General features: G+C 41.9%; 1 protein-coding gene across 6 annotated transcripts in view; it reads right to left on the bottom strand.

The window, feature by feature from the left end:
- Positions 1-7,410, bottom strand: part of DCAF8 (DDB1 and CUL4 associated factor 8) — a 40,230-nt gene extending 32,820 nt beyond the window's left edge. Inside the window, exons 1-2 of one of the 6 annotated variants that reach the window (XM_040230117.1) lie at positions 7,241-7,410; positions 6,084-6,156 (exon numbers count right to left, since the gene is read on the bottom strand). The gene's annotated coding sequence lies outside the window, so the exon portion shown is untranslated. Of the gene's footprint in view, positions 1-6,083; positions 6,157-6,437; positions 6,880-6,915 lie in introns of those variants that run through there. The other 5 variants (XM_040230121.1, XM_040230116.1, XM_040230118.1 and 2 more) reach the window with 5 other exon arrangements.
- Between the last annotated feature and the right edge of the window lie 13,241 nt (positions 7,411-20,651).

Here is a 20,651-nt window from a genome sequence, read left to right as displayed (position 1 = left end):
GTTCATCAGTTAAGAACTGTGTGTGTGTGTGTTAAGCATCAGGAAGATTTGGTTAGAATAACAAGATGGACAGAAAAGGGAGAAACAAGTTTAAAAGACTTCCCTGGTAGTGCAGTGGAAGAGAGAGTGAGTGAGTGAGTGAGTGTGTGTCAGGCATCAGGAAGATTTGGTTAAGAATAATAAGTGAAAGAGTGTGTGTGTATGTGTGTTAGGCATCAGGAAGTTTTGGTTAATAATAATAAAATGGACAGAAAAGGGAGAAACAAGTTTAAAAGCTATCAGAGGACTTCCCTGGTAGCACAGTGGATAAGAATCAGCCTGCCAATGCAGGCGACATGGGTTTGATCCCCAATCAAGGAAGATTCCACATGCTGACACACAACTAAATCTGTGCGCTACCATCTCAGCCTGCACGCCTAGAACCTGTGCTCTGCCACAAGAAGCCCTCGCATGGCAGCAAAGAGTAACCCCTACAGAAACGCTCACATGCAGCAACCAAGACCCAGCGTAATTAAAAACTGTAACAAATAAATAATTCTTAAAAGACACACATGAAATATTTTCTTAAAAAGCTATCACAAAGTTGCCAAAGTTAGAAGCAATGAGACCCTGTATCAGGTTGATGGCAGAAGAAATGAACAGAAAGGGATCAATGTGAGAAGCACTGTATAGAGGCAGGACTGACAGTGTCTAGCTCAGTGAGCCAGCTGCTTTTCTGTGGAATCACCTCAGGAACTGAGGGAAAATGCTGGTTTCCTCCCTATTCAAGTATCATAAAAGATTCAGCTGTCTCTTCAGTTAAGCTCATTAAAACTATTTCCATAAAAAACTTACTAGGTTACCAATTAATGATAATCTGAGATCTATGTGTAAACAATTAAAAAATGTTTTCACTCATATTATCATTTGGACAGACCTTTTATATTTTAAATACACTTTTATAAGCAGCACTGAATTCTACCTTTCAGCTCAATTTGCTTCATCACTTGGCATTGAAGAGCCCTGGTTTTTAAAGACAGCATATGGTATAATGAAAAGAAAAGGGCTTTGGTGTTACTCAGACTTGGATTTGAGTTTTTACTTCTACCACCTACCTGTGAGTTTGTTTCTCTTTTTTGTAAAATGGGACAATACCATTATCCTGAAGAAATGGTTTAGAGGATTAAACATGGTATTTGCAATTGGCAGTCTATACGTGTCAGGCATTTATATTATTTTTCTAGCTTCTCATCTCTGGTTCCAGACTGCATTTTCTAGAGAAGCCTAGGCATCTTCACCACTTGACAATGATCCTCCAAACACTGTACAGTAATTAAGACATAGTTCTAAGTCTATGAAATCTGCTTACCTGCTATATCACTGGTCTTTTAAAGTATTCACAGAGGGACTTCCCTGGTGGTTCAGTGGTTAAGACTCTGGGCTCCCAATGCAGGGGTCACAAGTTCGATCCCTGGTCAGGGAACTAGATCCTACACACCCCAACTAAGAATTTGCATGCCGTGACTAAGACTGGCACAACCAAATTTAAAAAAAAGAATACAGAGAGCTCTGTTAATACCTTCCTTTGAGCACATTCATGTTCTATGAACTAGGGTAAAGCAATATACCCAAGAGCCCACCACATTAAATCTCTTTAATTTCTCTTGCCTTCTGAAGTGTCAGAAGATAGCCAAGGTGAAAACTTCAAATCAATCATCACAAATGATGAGGAGGAACCTAAGTCCTACATCAACTATACTAAAAACAAGGAACTCTGTTCCTCCACTGGAATGAATGCCTTTTCTTCCTGTTGGTAACACCAAATGCCCTGTGTTTATAGTTTACTGACTTTAATTCTACTAACAGTATTTCAGAATATGTTAGGAATGTGCTAAGTGCTATCTCCAGCAGCAGCAGAGCTAAGAAACTTTTTATAATAACATTTAAGCCCATTCACCTCAATTTAAATAATTTTAAGGAAAATCACTTAGGAAATTTCACTGTTTCTATAAAATGTTTTATATTTAAACATTTGTTACTAACACTGTTAAACATAGTGTTACTATGAAATGACTTGTATTTACATCTGAATCCAGTCCCCATTACCTGTTTTTGCCTTTCACATTTCAAATTTTTTTCTTAAAATTGTTCAAAAGTATACCAGAGAGATAAAAGGGTACAACGTAAAACAATAAGGAGAGGCTAAAAACATCAAGACGTGCCCTCCAATCTGAATGAAACTAGAGGCAAGAGTATAATGTGGGTCCTGAGTAAGGTTACAAACATACCTGAAAATGTGGCAATGCTTAAAACACCAGAGGAATATAGCCTCTTGGCTACCACTAGAGGTAAATCCTATAATAGCTTTCCAGATGGCTAACTTAAAAAAAAAAAGACACGTGAGGCAACATGGATGCTTCACATCAGAACTTGCCCAGACCTCCTTAAATAGTATCCGCAGAGGATAAGAGCAAATATTTAACCTCTTAGATACGATGAAAATTTCTGCAATAACCCAATCCATTAGACATACTATGTTTCATTAATGTCACCTTTGTCAAATTAATCACTTATCATGCCCTATTTGCAAATTCAGGACAGCTTTAGTTCATTGGCTTATCTTGGGTATATACATTCCTTGGATAAAGGTAATACTTGAGAAACTGAGCTTCTGGCCCAGAAACTATGTTCTGTAGAGGCCGAAATTTAAAAAACTGCTATATAAAGAAGTGACAAATTCATAAAATGCACCACACTCCATTCTTTACCTTTCAAGACTTTCTTCTCACTCTAAGAATAACTGAATCACTAAACAAGAACAGGTAACCCCCTTTTCTGACCAATTTTAAGAGTGATGAAGTTTACTCATGAAAATGAAAGATGAAAAGTTTTCAGTATTACCGTAAAGCTAATCTAAAATCACTGCCTTTGGGCTCTGAAACTAAGATATGCACAGTCATTACTTCCATGACTGCCGCTGATTCAATTCCTTCAGTTGCCTGGGTTCCAAATGGGTGAGGGTAAATAACAGATTATCTTGGCTCACCAATAATCTGCTTTAAAAAAAAATTAATTCAATCTTAAAAACTAACTCTAACACCAATGTGATGCAATAAAAAGCTGTTTGGATAACTCTTTTATAGAAACACTGAACATTTACTAGATATGTTTAGAGTAACTTTTCCACAGTAGAAATAATCCAGAAATAAACCTATCTACTGAAAACAAAGGTCAACCAGTCACTTCATTATTTAAAAGCCTTTAACTCATCTGATAGAACACAGGACCTAGAGCATGAAACTTTGAAGACCTCAGTCTCCCACAACAGGGCACACTTCTACAGAATGTCTTCTACTAGAGTACATCTGCTTTTGAAATGCCAGTACTGTTTTTAAAAGGTAATAAAAAGACATTTCTTTTAAGTTTTCTCTGAAGACATGTTTCTGTCTTAGGTTGATCCTAATCAAAACTAAAGGTCATGGAGACTGATTCTTATACATTTAATAAGTTGCTGTATAAAATGCCCTGTCAGGTTGGTGGTGGGAACTAAGACCATAAGCATAACTAGCCTCCTACTGCAACCACGGAAGAAAATACTTACTAGCAAGATGCAACAATTCTTATGCAACACCCTGAAATATAAAATATCCTCAGAAATACAAGAATTTTAGAATTGTGGTCCACAGACTACAAATACTGATTCACTGTATACCCAGGTGTCACCAGGAACATAAAATGTGAAGACCTTCCTGGTAGTGTTGATGGTGGGAGAAGGATCTTACCCAGCACATACAGTAATAAGGAACAAAGTTATGGCTCTTTCAACATATTTCCTTTTCTCCTCCCACATCTGCTCCTGCCCTACTCAACACAGAATTCTAGATCTAAAAAAAAAAAAAACAACACACAAATAATAAAGTGCATGTTACTATCCTTCACCCCAAGAGTTTTTACCTTTCAAGAGAGAGCATTTAGACCCTAGATGGTAGTAATGAAAGTTGGTTAACTTTAAGTTGATCATTGGCTTGAATGAATACAGTTGCTTTCATCGCAATGTTTCCAACATTTTCTTAATTTTCATGTGCCCTTACCACACTCAAAAATATATGTCATGTCAATGTATGGCAAAACCAATACAACATTGTAAAGTAATTAGCCTCAAATTTAAATAAATAAAAATTCTGATAAAATTGCACACAAAAAAAGTGAAACGAAAGCCAACAAGAGAAGGTTAAAAACTTTTCATCTCTGCTGTCACATTATTAAGATGGCCAAGTTGGGGAGATGAAATAAACACTGCATTCCTGACTTCCTAGCCCAGATTCACTTCAAAAAGAAAGGAGACATTTTCATGGTCCAGGGTTTTTTTGGCCATGGGGATCCTAGTTCCCTGACAGGGATCAAACCCATACTCCCTGCAATGGAAGCGCAGTCGCAACCACTGGACCACCAGGGAAGTCCCTCATGGTCTAGTCCTTTGATAAGCTATTGATGAGGATCACTGCAGAGCCCAACAGCTTGAAAAAAATGTATTCTTTCTGTGGCAAAAACAAAAAGGCAGAAGCGGTAGCTGGAGCTGAGGTGGTGAGCAACACTGAATCAGGAAGGGAAGGAATTATATAAACTCTGATTAGGTGTGCTAAAAGGGAGATCAAGAGGTAGGAGCAAAGAATAAAGGAAAGTTACTGATGCTTCGCTTAAGAATGAATTTGGAAGGACACTACATCAACATCTAATATTCCTGCTGTTCTCTGGTCTTAAACTCCCACCAGAATGACCTGAATCACGATCAAAAGGCAACCCTAGGTGGGCACCTACAAAGAACACATCTAAGCTGGCCAATTAAAAATGAATCTGAAAAAATTACCAGGAAAACATGTTCAGAACTGAAATGCAAAGAGGACACTAACGTACAACTTATTTCAAGCTATATCAATGATGTGTAAAGAAAAATTTTTCAGTGTCTATCTTGTGCTAGGCATAAGATAAGACCTTTATATGAGTTTCCTCACACAATACTGACAATGACTCTAGGACGTAAGCTGTATTGTCCCACTTACAGAGATGTGGAAATTAAGAAAAGACTCAGAAAAGTTTAAGTGACTTGCCCAAGGTCACATGGCTAATAAATCTTAGTACAATATTTAAACCCAGACCTATCAAGTTCTAAAGACTGCATTTTTCTTTTATCTGATTGATACACACACATACTGCCAATGACCTTATTTCAGCTCCTAATAAGCCATTTCTACACAGACCACCACGTGGAATAAAACTCACCAGTGTCACACTCAACCTCTTCCTACTACAAATCATAAACATATTAAGAATCAGCCAGGTCTACCTTCCAGAGCCACCCAGCTCTTCCATCACATACCATGAAACTCAACCATAGTACTATTCTCTGCTACCAGGAATCCAAAATCTTTACAAAAATTACATTTGCCAGTAGTGTGTCCTAACTCCCCCTGTGGCGCTGGCCCGTGCTGCTGAATGCACAGGATGATTCCTCTGCTGAATAAGGGCTCCTCAGACCAGATATAAAAGAGCACCACTGTTTTGTGGGGTCTTTTTTCCACTCAAAATTTATCACTAAGTCCTGAAAAGCAGAATTCTGAGGTGGATGAACTTAGACACCAACAAAAGGCAGTATCACTCAGGATTCACTAGCTTTTAGTTAAAAGCGGCTAAATGTTCCCCTAAATAGCAAGAAATGACAATCCAAAGCCCTAAGAGGCAAAGAGAACTGATTTGACAAAGGGCTAAAGAGAACTCTGGCAAACTAATTCCCAGCTTTTAACAGTGTAAGAAACACGATCTGCACAAAGGCAAAACAGCAAGGCAGATGAAGACACATTCACTTCCAGGCTTAACTGGGGTCATGTGAAGATATACAGCGACCATTTAGGACAGAAAGTCAAGAAGCCTAGAGTCAATTCAACTTGCAAAAGTAATTTTACCAGAGGTGGAACAAAGCCAAGAACAATACCCCAACTCTCTGGAAACAGTGGCAGGAATTTTGTGACTGTAGTGGTCAGCACTTGAGCACCAGGGTAGGGTATGTCTTGAACTCAGGAATTTAAATGCCTTCAACTCCTACTCACCTTTCCTCCTTTATCACTGAAGTAGGGTCAGGCTGAGCTCCTGAGAAAATAGGTCTGCAGATTCACTGAAGGACTGAGAAAAGTTAAAGTTTAAATGGCAAAAGTGTCTCTTCTACTAAACATAATAAAAAAATTGTAACATAATTTAAAAAAGTATTAATACATGCTAGTATTTTTCAGACCTCCTCGAACTATTTAGAACCACAGAAATTTATCTGACTACTAAAGAAGTAACTTTCAAACATTGTTACAGAAATGAAATGAACCAGGCAAGTAATCTCCCAGTTGTGCTAAAATGTAAAACTCATTGGAAAGTAAAAGCTGAATCTTTTCAAAGCTAACCCATAAGCAAACCTCTCAACAAGCAGCCACAGAGCAGGGGGGAAATCCCGCAGAGAGCGTGATCGCGCTGGTGCCGGTTTGTTTACAGACTCCAGCAGCAATCGCATGAGTCAGAAATTCAAACCACCAGATGCTTTCCAACTAACAGGGACCAAACGGCACCGTTCTAGGGTGTCCTCAAAGATTTAGGGGTGAAGGGAGGCAGACTACGAGAATTACATTACAAAGCGGACAGGAAAAGACGGCAACAACTGACTCCCGGGTTCTTGAACCTCGGCCTTCCGTACAAGGTGCTGGGCCCGAGAACTCGAGATGGGGGAGGGGGGCACACTTCGCGGTGGCCCCGAGGTTACGGGGGAACTCGAGGGGAGCCGCGTCCCTCAATCTAAAGGTGGGGGGGGGGGTGGAGAGCACACAAATGGGTTACCCGACGAAGCAAGAGGTCCTGCAGATTGTGGGGCAGGCTCCTAGGGGCAACCCTGGGGCTGACCTGAGGGAAGGGCAGCCAGTCCTCCCAGCGGTGACTCGGGTCATGGGGAAAAGACCTGAGCCCTGGGAGCTTGGGAAAGGAGTCAAACCCATCCTCAAGGGGTCTGGGCCAGGGGAGAAGGGGTCAGGCCAAGCCGGAACGAGACACGGACCGGGTAGGTCAAGGGGGGGGGGGATGTCCGGCTGGGGCAGTTACAAGCACGGGAGCCGGCGAGGCTCAGCAGCCCGCTTCCCGTCTTGGGTCATCCTTCTGCCAGCGGCTGCTCCAACTGTTCCGGGCCCAGCCGCCCCGTCCACTGCCGCCACCAACGCCGCCGCCATCTTACACTGGCCAGCGGCCGCCACCACCTCCGCCTCCGCTCTCTGCGCTTGCGCCTGCGCCGCCACGCTTTCCGGCCCCTTTGCGACGCTGTGCAGGAGAAGGCTGAGGGAAGAGTGGTCGCGCGAGCTCTCGGCTCCCAACCCTCCTCGAAGGACGCAGAGGGGGCGGGGCTTAAAGTCAACGGAAAACGGAGCGAGGGGCGCGTGCGCATTACTGCGGAGGGAAAGTTGCTTTTCGTAGTTTTACTGGGGGTTCACTTTCCTCGTGATACTCGAAAGATAGACGGCCTCCCAGAATTGTGTTGGAAATCAACTTCATTTCTAACAGGCTGCAGGCAACCTTCTGAACGACCTCCATTTTCCCCCGTTTTTGAATACTTGGAACAAGCAGCTGTCTCTAGATTTCTTCTGAAACCCCATTTCCTTTGAGGACCTTGTTAAGTGGTTTCTATACCTCTGAGAGCTATTTATCCCTGGGAGCCTCTATTTTTTAAAAAGCCTGAGGTGCAGCTAAGCTATGCAAGAGGCTCTCTGAAGCAGGGTAGTGCGTTGAAGACTCCCAAGAATGGGACTGGAGGTATTCACTCTGCCTACTTCTGACACCTGAAGAAAGCGTGCAGAAGATCCGTGAAAAGGTTACACCTAGCTGCCAGGCCGGGGGTGAGGGGTGGGGCGGGGGTGACCAGAAGGCCAGGGTGCAAGGCTCCTTGTCATCTCTTCTACCGCTACATTCCTATTATAAGTCATTATTATAATACGTGGACTTTTGCAACAGAGGCCAAGCTGGTTTGTCTACTTCCATTATTGCCCTACTAGTTAAATAAGGGCAGTCAGACTGACCTTTTAAAATGTAAGCCAGAGCACTCGCTCAAAAGCTTCCCATCACACAATAAAAATAAAAATGCTCAAAAGGGCCTCCAAGGAAAGCCCTACATGATACTGCATCTATTTCTCTGATTTAATCTTCTCCCATACTACTTAGCTTTAACCCTGCTCTAGCCCTTTGGCCTTTTTGTTGTCACTCTTGACCAAAGTATGAAGAGCCCCAGGGCTTTTGCACTTGTTCCCTCTTCTTGGAATGTTCACCTACCCGATCTTTACTAGACTTGTTCTGTCCACTTAATCAGATCTCTACCCAAATACTCCTTCCTCAGAGAGACAACTCAACCATTCCAGCTATAATAGTATCCTACACTATCATCATCCTCTGTCCTTTCACTCTGCATTTTATACCGTTTTTTACATATAATATTTAACCTCTAATTATATATTTGTAATCTATACTACTAGAATACTAGCTCTATAAGGGCAATGGCTGTGTCTTTTTCATCTTCATAACCCCATCACCTAAGAGGACTTAGAACACAAAGTTAACTATCTAATGCCTTAACATTCTATTCATTCTTTCATTCACTCCATCAACAACTGTTGAATTCCTGCTACATGTAAGGCCTCCTCTAGGTACAGCGGCTGCAGGAGTGAATAAAACAAACCAAGATTCCAACATTCGTGGAACTTACTAGTGCAGGGGTTGGGAGTGTAGGGGGAGAAGAGGGCCATGCAGACAATATTAAATAAATATTAAATGTAAAGAAAAATAAAGCAGGGTAAAAGTGGGTTACCTAAGCAGGTGTGCTCTTTTACATATGTGGTTAGGGAAGGCACCTCTGCTGAGGTGACATTTAATAGAGATGAGGGCTTCCTTTATAGCTCAGTTGGTATAGAATCCGCCTGCAATGCAGGAGACCCCAGATCGATTCCTGAGTCAGAAAGATTCGCTGGAGAAGGGATAGGCTACCCATTGCAGTGTTCTTGGGCTTCCCTTGTGGCTCAGCTGGTAAAGAATCTGCCTGCAATGCGGGAGACCTGGTTTCAAGCTCTGGGTTGGTAAGATCCCCTGGAGAAGGGAAAGGCTACCCACTCCATGATTCTGGCCTGGAGAATTCCATGAATTGTATAGTCCATGGGGTTGCAAAGAGTTGGACACAACTGAACAATCGACATGACTGAGCAACTTTTACTTCACTTCACTTCACTTCAAACTGCTATCCACATAATGATGACTCCCATATATTTATTTCCAAACCAGGCTTCTCCTTCAAGCTTTAGACTGACACACCTGACAGCCAATGGCACTTTTTAAAAAACAGCTTTATTGAGATGAAATTCACATACCATACAATTCACTCATTTAAAGTGTTCAATTGAATGGCTTTGGGTACATTCACAGATATATGCAAACATAACCACAGTCAATTTTCAATAATTTTCATTGCCTAAAAAACCCCACAAAAACCCAGTTTCCTTTAGGTATCACCTCCCACCCCCATCTCCCATCCCCCTCCAACTCTAAGAAACCACTAATCTGTTTTATCCCTATAGGTTTCTCTATTCTGGACTTTCATATGAATGGAATCATATAGTATATGGCCTTTTGTGACTGGCTTATTTCACTTAGCATGCTTCCAAAATTCACCCATTGTATAGAATGTAACAGTACTTCTTTTAAAACAAATATTCCATTGTATACATTCAACCATTCATCTGTTGATGGACGTTAGTGTTGTTTCTACCTTTCAGCTATTACAAAAAATGCTGCTATAAAAATGTATATACAAGTTTTTGTTTGGACATATGTTTCATTTCTTTGGGGCATACACTTAGGAATTAAATTGCTGGGTCATATGGTTAACTCTATGTTTAATCATTTGAGGAACTGACGGTGCTTTTTGAAGCTGTTGTACCATTTTACTTTCACACCAGCAATGTATAAAGGTTCCAGTTTTTTCCCATCTTTACCAATGTTTAATAACTTTTTGATTCTAGACATCCTAATGGGTTTGAAGTGATTTTTGATTTGCACTTCACACCTTGGAAGGAAAGTTATGACCAACCTAGATAGCATATTGAAAAGCAGAGACATTACTTTGTCAACAAAGGTCCGTCTAGTCAAGGCTATGGTTTTACCAGTAGTCATGTATGGATGTGAGAGCTGGACTGTGAAGAAAGCTGAGTGCCGAAGAATTGATGCTTTTGAACTGTGGTGTTGGAGAAGACTCTTGAGAGTCCCCTGGACTGCAAGGGGATCCAACCAGTCCATTCTAAAGGAGATCAGTCCTGGGTGTTCTTTGGAAGGACTGATGCTAAAGCTGAAACTCCAATACTTTGGCCACCTCATGAGAAGAGTTGACTCATTGGAAAAGACTCTGATGCTGGGAGGGATTGGGGGCAGGAGGAGAAGGGGACGACAGAGGATCAGATGGCTGGATGGCATCACGGACTCGATGGACGTGAGTCTGAGTGAACTCTGGGAGTTGGTGATGGACAGGGAGGCCTGGCATGCTGCAGTTCGTGGGGTCGCAGAGTCGGACATGACTGAGTGACTGAACTGAACTGAACATCTTTTCATGTGTTTATTGCTCATTTTTGTTTCTTTTGGAGAAATGTCTATTCAAGTCCTCTGCTCACTTTTTAAAATAATAGGTTGCTTTTCTTTTGAAAACCCACTCCAGTATTCTTGGGCTTCCCTGGTGGCACAGCTGGTAAAGAATCTGCCTGCAATGTGGGAGACCTGGGTTCAATCTCTGGGTTGGGAAGATCCCTTGGAGAAGGGAAAGGCTACCCACTCCAGTATTCTAGCCTGGAGAATTCCATGGATTACAGTCCATGGGGTCACAAAGAGTTGGACACGACCAAGGAACTTTCACTTTTCTTAAAAAAAACACTTATTTATGGCTGTGCTGAGTCTTCGCTGCTGTGCAGGCTTTTCTCTAGTTGCGGCGAGTAGGGCCTAGTCACTGGTTGTGACGTGCAGGCTTCTCACTGCAGTGATGCAACGGCTTCTCTTGTTACACTGCCCAGCTCTAGGGCTCTTGGGATTCAGTAGTTGCAGCTCCCAGGCTCCGGAGCACAGGCTCAATAGCTTCTCTGCAGCATGTGGGATCTTCCAGGGTCAGGAATGGAACTCGTGTCTCCAGCACTGGCAGGCAGATTCTTATCCACTGTGCCACCAGGGAAGCCCTCCTTTGCTCATTTTTAAATTGGATTACTTGTCTTTTTATTATGGAGTTATAAGAGTACATAGTTTTTCTAGATACAAATCCTTCATCAGTTATGTGATTTAAATATTTTCTCCCATTCTGTGAGCTGTCTTTGCCCTTTTTTGATGGTGTCCTTTGAAGTACAAACTTTTCAATTTTGATGAGGTCCAATTTATCTTTTTCTTTCATTGCTCATGCATTTGGGGTCCTACATAATTCCTGGGTTTCCCTGGTAGCTCAGACAGTAAAGAATCTGCCTACTATGCATGAGACCTGGTTGTATCCCTGGGTTGGGAAGATCCCCTGGAGAAGGGAATAGCTACCACTCCAGTACTTTTGTCTGGAGAATCCCATGGACACAGTTATTACTTTTAGCTGTTTGAGTTAATTTTTTAATATGGTGTGAGGTAAGGATTGAATGTATTATTTTGCATGTGGCTATCTAGTTGTCCCAGGGCAATTGTTGAAAAGACTGTTCTTTCTCATTGGATGGTTTTGGCCCCTTTGTACAACAGGTCAGTTAACCACAGATACATAGATTTACTTCTGGAGTCTTAGTTCTACTCCACTTGTATCTATGTCTTTTCTATGTGCCATCACCACATTTTTGTTTTTTTGTTTGCTGCCTGCATGCTTTCTCTCATTGTAGAGAGCACAGGTTCGAGTTGCTCAGGCTCAGTAGTTGTGGCACACAGGCCTAGTTGCCCCATGGCATGTAGGATCTTCCTGGACCAGGGGTTGAACCTGTGTCCCCTGCCCTGGCAGGTGGATTCTTAACCACTGAACACCATGGAAGCCTTCATCACATTGTTTTGTATTAAGTTTTTCAAGATTACTTTCTTCTTTTGAGTCCACTGTGATGCCATATGAATTTTAGGATTAGTTAGTCAATTTCCACAAAGCAAGCTGGGATTCTGATAGAGATTGCATTGAATATGGAGGATAGGGAGTAGAACAGTTCCCAACTGACAGTGGTTCAGCTCATGATTTTTTTTACTTTATGGTGGTGTGTAAGAGATAAACGTTCTGTAAAAACTGTACTTTGACTTTTGATCTTTTCCTGGGCTAGGGATATGTGGTAGGATATTTTTTCAGGATGTTGGGCAGTAACAGTGAGCCACAGCTCCCAGTCATCCACACAATCATGAGGGTAAACAACCAATACACTTAAAATCATTCTTTTTCACTTTTAGTACATGAGATATTCAACACTTTATAAAACAGGCTTTGTATTAGATGGTTTTGCCCAACTGCAGGCTAATGTAAGTGTTCTGAGCATGTTTAAAGTAGACTAGGCTAACCTATGAGTTTGGTAGGTTAGTGTATTAAATGTATTGGCTTAAGATATTTTCAGCTTACAATGGGTTTATCAGGACATAACCCCATGGTAAATCGAGGAAGATCTGTAGTGACATTTTAACAATGTGCTCCATGAACATGATTTAGATCTTTCTTAACAATATTTTGTAGTTTTAACACTACTTCTTTTGTTAAATTTATTCTTAAGTATTCTTCTCCCTTAATCCCAAGTATTCTTTTTGATGCTTTTGTGAGTGGAATTGTTTTCTTAGTCTCACTTTTCTGGACTGTTCACTGCAAATCATAGGAATATAATTGATTTCTGTATATTGAACTTAAGTCCTGCAACCTTGCTGAACTCATTAGTTCTAATAGTTTTTTAGTGGATTCCTTAAGATTTCCTATATCTGCAAATACAGTTTTATTTTTCCTTTCCAATCTCAGTGTCTTTTCTTTTTCTTGCTTAATTGCCCTAAAACCTCTGACTAAAGCCAAAGTCTTTGACTGTGTGGGTCACAATAAACTGTGGAAAATTCTTCAAGAGATGGGAATACCAGACCACCTGACCTGCTTCTTGAGAAACCTGTATGCAGGTCAGGAAGCAACGGTTAGAACTGGACATGGAACAACAGACTGGTTCCAAATAGGAAAAGGAGTATGTCAAGGCTGTATATTGTCACCCTGCTTATTTAACTTCTATGCAGAGTACATCATGAGAAATGCTGGGCTAGAGGAAGCACAAGCTGGAATCAAGATAGCCAGGAGAAATATCAATAAGCTCAGATATGCAGATGGCACCATCCTTATGGCAGAAAGTGAAGAGGAACTAAAGAGCCTCTTGATGAAAGTGAAAGAGGAGAGTGAAAAAGTTGGCTTAAAGCTCAACATTCAGAAAACTAAGACCATGGCATCTGGTCCCATCACTTCATGGCAAATAGATGGGGTGACAGTGGAAACAGTGGCTGACTTTATTTTTCTGGGCTCCAGAATCACTGCAGATGGTGATTGCAGCCATGAAATTACTCCTTGGTAGGAAAGTTATGACCAAGCTAGACAGCATATTAAAAAGCAGAGACATTACTTTGTCAACAAAGGTCCATACTCAAGGCTATGGTTTTTCCAGTGGTCATGTATGGATGTGAGAGTTGGACTATAAAGAAAGCTAAGCACCGAAGAATTGATGCTTTTGAACTGTGGTGTTGGAGAAGACTCTTGAGAGTCCCTTGGACTGCAAGGAGATCCAACCAGTCCATCCTAAAGGAGACCAGTCCTGGGTGTTCACTGGAAGGACTGATGTTAAAGCTGAAACTCCAATAATTTGGCCACCTGATACGAAGAGCTGACTCATTGGGAAAGACCCTGATGCTGGGAAAGATTGAGGGCAGGAGGAGAAGGGGACGACAGAGAATGAGATGGCTGGATGGTATCACTGACTCAATGGACATGGGTTTGGGTGAACTCCGGGAGTTGGTGATGGACAGGGAGGCCTGGTGTGCCATGGTTCATGGGGTCACAAAGAGTCAGACACAACTGAGTGACTGAACTGAACTGAAAACCTCTGGCAAAATATTGACTAGAAGTGGTTACAGCTGATATCCTTGTATTGTTCCTGATCCTTAAGTATGCTGTTAGCTGTAGATTTTTTGTGTAGTTGTACTTTACCAGATTGAGGATGTTCTCTTCTAGTCTAGCCAATGGCACCTTAACATTCCCAAACTGAACTCAACACTTGCTCTTTGCTCTACTTCTGTCACACTCAAATCTCTCAGTTGACACTATTATTCTCCTGTCTTAGGTTGGAGTCCCTAGAAGCAGAGTCCAAGAAAGGGATTCTGTGCAAGTGGTTTATTGAGGGAGGGCTCTCAAGTAAAACTGGTAATGGAGTGAGTGAAGCAAGATAGGACAAGAGGAAAAGTTAGGCAAAGATACAGGTTCAGCTGATAAGTTTAGCCTCCACTGGGAACTCTTGGCACATAAATGGCTCATCTGTTTCACCTTGAGGAAAGCAACAAGGAATTTTGTACCTTAGTATCATTTGCTGACAACATAATTACTAATTACATATCATCACTGATAATGCAATCCCTATCAGAATCCTGACTGACTTCTGAACAGGAACTAATATCATACCATTGACTCTGGTGTTATCCCTGGGAAGGAACAACAAATATCCAGGAAATTTCCAGAAGTGGCTTTTGTTGGCAAAGAGTGATTCCCAAGAAGATGTAGCAGTGAGCTATGAGCAGCCAACACTCACTTCCTGGTAAAGAGGCTCTGGACAGAGTACCAACAATGTCTACTATATTGGGGCCATTTGTGTTGTACATTAAGTTCTCTATATCTAAGCAGTTTCTCCATAAGTCAAGTTAGTCACAATTTCTGGAAACACAAGAGGGACTGCAGTTGGTCCAGAAATTGCAGATGACATTCATCACCTTCCTTCAATGACACCTATTTCAGAGTCATCTTCTTGTTGACTACAATTTTTGTTAGTCTAGATGGCTTACCTCTGGGGTGATCCAGATCTTCCTCCCTGAGGGTTCTGGGCCCCTGGAGACCATGCCCTACCAGGCCGTAAGTGTTTAGCTATTTACAGTTAAAATTGAGTACAGGAGAACTAAAAGTTAACCCAGGGATTACCGTGCATCAAATACTTTTCTGTTTGTATTCATACTGTAAATGTGATCCTAACTCCGCAGAACAGAGCTAATTATCCCAAACAGTATGGCAACTTCTTTTTCTGCCTGATAATTTGCTGGCATTAGGAGCGCAAAGTGACCAGATGACAGCCATACCTTTAAGTTTATTAAGATTCTTACACTGTGCCTGGTAGAAGCATCTCCACTCTGGGAAACAGGAGCTCCAGACCCAGAGAATGTAAAGTTGCAAGGACAAAGTCCAAATGCCTCAAGTGGCTCACGGAAGTGATACTGAATAGGGTCACACCGATCTCCACCCCTCGGTTCCAGAACCCATGAATTCCACCTTTTGTGGATAAAGCACCTATGGTCATGTAGGTTTATACTGTATTGTGAAGGACAGCACTCCATCCTTAATGGCACCACAAATGCACCTTCAAAAGGCCATCCCCCTACTCTACCAGGCCAGAAGCTTCTGGCTAAAAAGGTATTTGATAGGAGCAGTGGGCCCCACTGTCATATGCCCATTACTGTACTTGCTTTGCCATTAACTGAGAACCTTGTTCCAAGGCATTCTTATGGAGGACCCAATGCCAGCAAATGGCTCAGGCACTTACAGGCAAAGCAAAATATATATCAGTCCTGATCAGAATGTTAAACTATTGCTTTTTCCAGAATGGAAAAGGTTTGATATAATCAACTTGCCACCAAATGGTGAGCTGTTCTCATTGAACAGTGGTACTTAACAAGGGGATCAGCACTGCTCTTTGATGCTGACAAGATAGACATTTAGAAACAGCAGAGCTCAGTCAGCCTGGGTAAGAAAGGAGTTCATGTTAACAGGCTGAAAAACAGCCTCCATTTCTGCCACCACGGAGATTCTATTTATAAACACACTATACACCAATCAGGATAACTGAAATTGTCCCAGCTAAATTATCCTATCCATACAGTTTATTTATTTAGTGAATACAAGTCCCACTTCTGGTGAATACAAGTCCCACTCTTACAGACCCACTTAAACACTCTTTACCAGAACCCATTTTCCGGTCTTGCTCCTTTTGGGCCCTTGACCAACCAGCCCACTGACTCTTGAGTTCATGTATATCTTTGCCTCCAGCCACTTCTTTCTCCAAAGTGGATGGTCAAGTAAACTGCCTGAAGTCCTACTAATTGAGAGAATTCCCCCTCATCACTGTCTCTCAGGATTCAGGACCACTCAGGAAAAGGCTATTGAGAAACAGCAGTCCTTACTTGGCTTAGTTTGCCCTAACATGATCAAACTAAGCCATCCACAAACCAGACTTGGACTTTTTCTTCCTCTGTCAAATGGTTGAAGGAATTCTTATGTTGCCATAGGTATGAGCTACAAGAAAGGTTTTAGTGCAACAGATATAGGTAATATGAAGGCCTGGGGCCCTTTTAATTTACTTGTGCCAAGTTTGCTTGGGCTTCTTCCAAAGTGAACAGTTTCCACTGTAAAATATAGTTATTGTATCCACCCAATCTTATGACTTGGCATGTCTGACAATAACATGCTATTTATATGGGCAACTGGTCACATAGTCACTTGATATTTTGTGGTCAGACACTGAATTTCTTTCAGGACCTAACAGTATGCCAGGAGATGCTTTGCAATGGTGAAACTTTCTCTACTGCAGAAACCACCACCTTACTCCAGAACCCTAGAGATCTGTGCTGGAATTCTACTGTGGATTGTCAAACAATTCACACATCTTTTCTTACACAGGTACCTCTAGTACCATGGAACTTTCCAAGTGTTCTGACCCAAGCAGCAGGACTGCTTGTATGGTAGTCTGGACCTGCTGTGAAGGCCATTATTGTATTTCCAAGCTCAGACTATGCTGCCTCCAAAACTGTAATATGCCTACCAAGGTATTGTGCTTCTTAGGGTAAAAGGTACAAGATACAATAACTTATATTTACCTTAGAAAGGATCACTGGACACGTAGAAACTTAACCAACATGGCAGGGCCCTGCATCTTTTGAAGAACTTATCTACCTTCTGGAGTGTATGTGTCTCAACAAGGAATCCAGAATAATTGACACTGTTTGTTCATCAGATCTGATTAGCACATCCTCGATACCTGAGGAGCATTAAGCTTAATAAAGGAAACAAATGGGATATATTACAGCATATCCAGATTCTTTTGGACAGTATGTGACGGGAGAGGAAGAACTAACGTAACTGTATTAAAACCAAAACATATATTGTTGACCATCAACTGCAGCTCCAACTACTTCTGATACCTCCTCCTGATTAATATTGAAAGAACATACTCACTAGATTGGGAAACTTTTTGTTAAAAAAAAGGCCAAATAGTACACATTAAGAGCCACATACCTGTATCAGAGGCTGGGTCACTCTCCAGTAGATGTGTCCAGCCTCTTATGAGATGGCCCATAAGGGAGTGTGTTTCTCTCTCATGGACTCAACATGTGTTTGCAGGTGAAGAATCTTGTTATCTCTACAAGCCAGAGATGAAGCTCATCCAATGTAAGATTTGTTGTGTTCAACCAGAATGTCAAGTCCTGGTTGTAAGGGCCAGAACAGACCCTACAGTTGTAAGGGTCAGGACTACTAACTGCGCAAGTTTATAGCAGCCCATTTTAGCCCACTGTATCTCACTCAGTGTTTGCAAGGGCCAGATGGTGAGACTAAATGAGGATATGATGGGGACCAACACCCTGTACCCTTTTTAACTCTTAAAGAGTATAACTAATTGCTGCCATTTTCCCCAGAATGCAATAGTACTTATTTACTATTTTCGGCAGAGGTGGTGGTGTAGTTTTAGGGGTTCTACTTGGGCTTTCTGCCGACTGCCAAATATGTCCATTCGGATTACCTATGGCAACTGGAAAAATAACTATAGATTTTTGGACCCACTGTGAGACAGACTTGGGCAAGCACTCCATTTATTATCTGATCCCATATTTTCCTACTGTAATTGGGTTGGGGTGGGGGGATGCAGGGATAGGAGGTGTGTGGCAGTGCTTGTATTCCAACTAAAAATATGTGGACAGTCTTCTTTCCTGAGTGTGTGGTTAACTAAGTGAATGATGTGGTCAGCTGAAGAGTTTAGTCTGAAGACTGTCTCAAGCCTAGAAACTGGGCAAGGAATTGTGACCTTTCATTGAAGTTACTGACCTCAGTCTTCTGTTCAACCATTCTTGGCTACTCTTAATTATATGTAAATTGATTTATCCTCCTTGACTGTCTATCTATGGGCTCTAGGACACTTTCCATTAGTCTCCTCCTCTTTGACCATGCTGCCCTTATGGAAATTCATTCACTCTGCTTCTGAGAGTGACGTGTTGCCATTTGGTCTCTGCTTTCAGAGGCTAATGCTAGGATCCTATCATCCCCACCACTACCAGGGAAACCAGTTCTTAAACATCCTCTTCCATCAGCCTCCACCCAGAGACAACCCTTCTTAACTTCTCAAACATGCTGGTGACCCCTTCATCAGGGCCTTTCCTTTATAAAAAATTTTCCCAAGGCCTTCCTGAAAAACAGGCAGCAGGTGGATTTTCCAGTGAAATATACATTCATTCTTGCATGCATACTTCTGCTAAGACTTTTGATCACTTCTCATATGGTCTGTCATCTTTACCTGATTTAGTGTGGGCCATCATTTCTCCTAAGCTCCCAAAAAGTCATCTCAATAGCATATTATAAGTGCCTCATGGGATCCCTGGGCTGTGGGTTCAATCCCTGGGTCAGGAAGATCCCCTGGAAGAGGGCATGGCAACCCACTCCAGCATTCTTGTGCCTGGTGAATCCTATGGACAAAGGAGCCTGGCAGGCTATAATCCATGGGGTCGCAAAGAGTTAGACACGACTGAGGCGACTTAGTACACACACATGGGGCCCTTACCAGGATGTTCCAAAAATCATAGGAAATTGACCCCATTATCACAGTATTAACTTGATTCTTAATTCATTAAACCATCTAAACAACCACGAATTTGTTTTCTAATGTACAGAATTTTGGAACAAGGGGGCATTTCCTTTGAAGTCTGACAGTAGCATAAACACTTCATGCACAACTGAAAGCTAGGTTTTGTAATGGTTATTTTAAGTAGCAAAAGGAAGGCTAGAAAAATACTAGAAACTTCCTTACAGTGACACATTCTTGCTAAAGAAAAAGTTCATTAAAAGCAACACTCACATGGAACAAGTATAGAAATGTATCTATTTGGCTGATGCAGCTGTGGAGAGACTGAGAAGGGCCCCAGAGCAGAGCTACTCAGGTGGTTAGAAATTTGTGCTGATCCGTGAGTAGTTTACCACTCTGTGACAAGAGGAGTTAGAAATTCAGTTTTTATAAACTTTTAGCATTTTATTTTTTCATATGTATTCATTTAGGCTGTGCCGTGTGGCATGTGGGATCTTAAATCCTTGACCAGGGATCAAACTGGTGCCCTATGTACTGGGAGCGTCGAGCCTTAACCACTGGACTGTCAGAGAAGTCCCTAGCATTCTGACATTGCTATAATATCTGAATGCATAAGGAGCGGCTTTATCAGGCAGAAGGGATTTGGTCAATTTGGTGTTGTCAGACTTATATGGTGGGTAGCCCAGAGTATGAACTGTGCATATGGAAAACATACTGGTGGGCAAAGGACAGGATACTTGTAAAACAAAACGCCTGGTCCTTTACCAAAGGACCTTTACTAGTTTGAGAAAGACTGCTCTATCTTTCCATGAGCCCTAAAATAGTTCAAATAGTATTTTTGGAACAGACAGTAACCTGAGGCCAATCTATTCATGTTCAATCAAAATCAAAATAAAAATGAATGTCTCAGGAACAAAACTAAGCTGGTACCTGTTTAGGTTCCTGGAGTAAGTCCTGGCCAGGCCAGCAGAAGTGAGAATGTGTAAAAGAAAACTGGCACATGGGTCAAGGGGCAGGGCCCTTTTGCCCTTCCCACCCCCCTTCCCTTCCTCGTTCAGTTTTTGGCTAGAGCTATAAGGAGAGAATTTTGGCCATTCATGTCCTGTGACCATCAGCACAGGTCTGCTTGTACTCTCCCATCTCTTGCAGAGGCGAGGAGTCTCAGACTCAGGCCTGGGCTCTTCCATACTCTAAGGTACAATAGCTGAACCTTCCTAAACAGCCTGAGGTCTTAAAAATATTTCCTTCCTCACCAATACCACAGAACGTGTGGGGGATCTTAAGGGGAGAAAAGTCTTAACCCAAGGGGAAGTGTCATGTCAGGTGATCAGAGTGCCACAAATGGTGTAAGTGTAAATTTGCTCTGGTAGCTATTTTCTGAGTGCTGAACCAGGACAGCCAGCTGGTCTGAACCAGAGTATCCACCAACATATGGTGCCCAAGATCTACACATCCACTGGCTCCCATAGTGAAAAGCAAGGTCAGCTCCAACAAAAAAAAATTCAGAGAACATGTTAA

This window comes from Oryx dammah, unplaced genomic scaffold (genome assembly GCF_014754425.2).
Source record: "Oryx dammah isolate SB20612 unplaced genomic scaffold, SCBI_Odam_1.1 HiC_scaffold_28, whole genome shotgun sequence".
Taxonomy (NCBI): domain Eukaryota; kingdom Metazoa; phylum Chordata; class Mammalia; order Artiodactyla; family Bovidae; genus Oryx; species Oryx dammah.
This window is presented reverse-complemented; position numbering and strand designations above follow the sequence as displayed.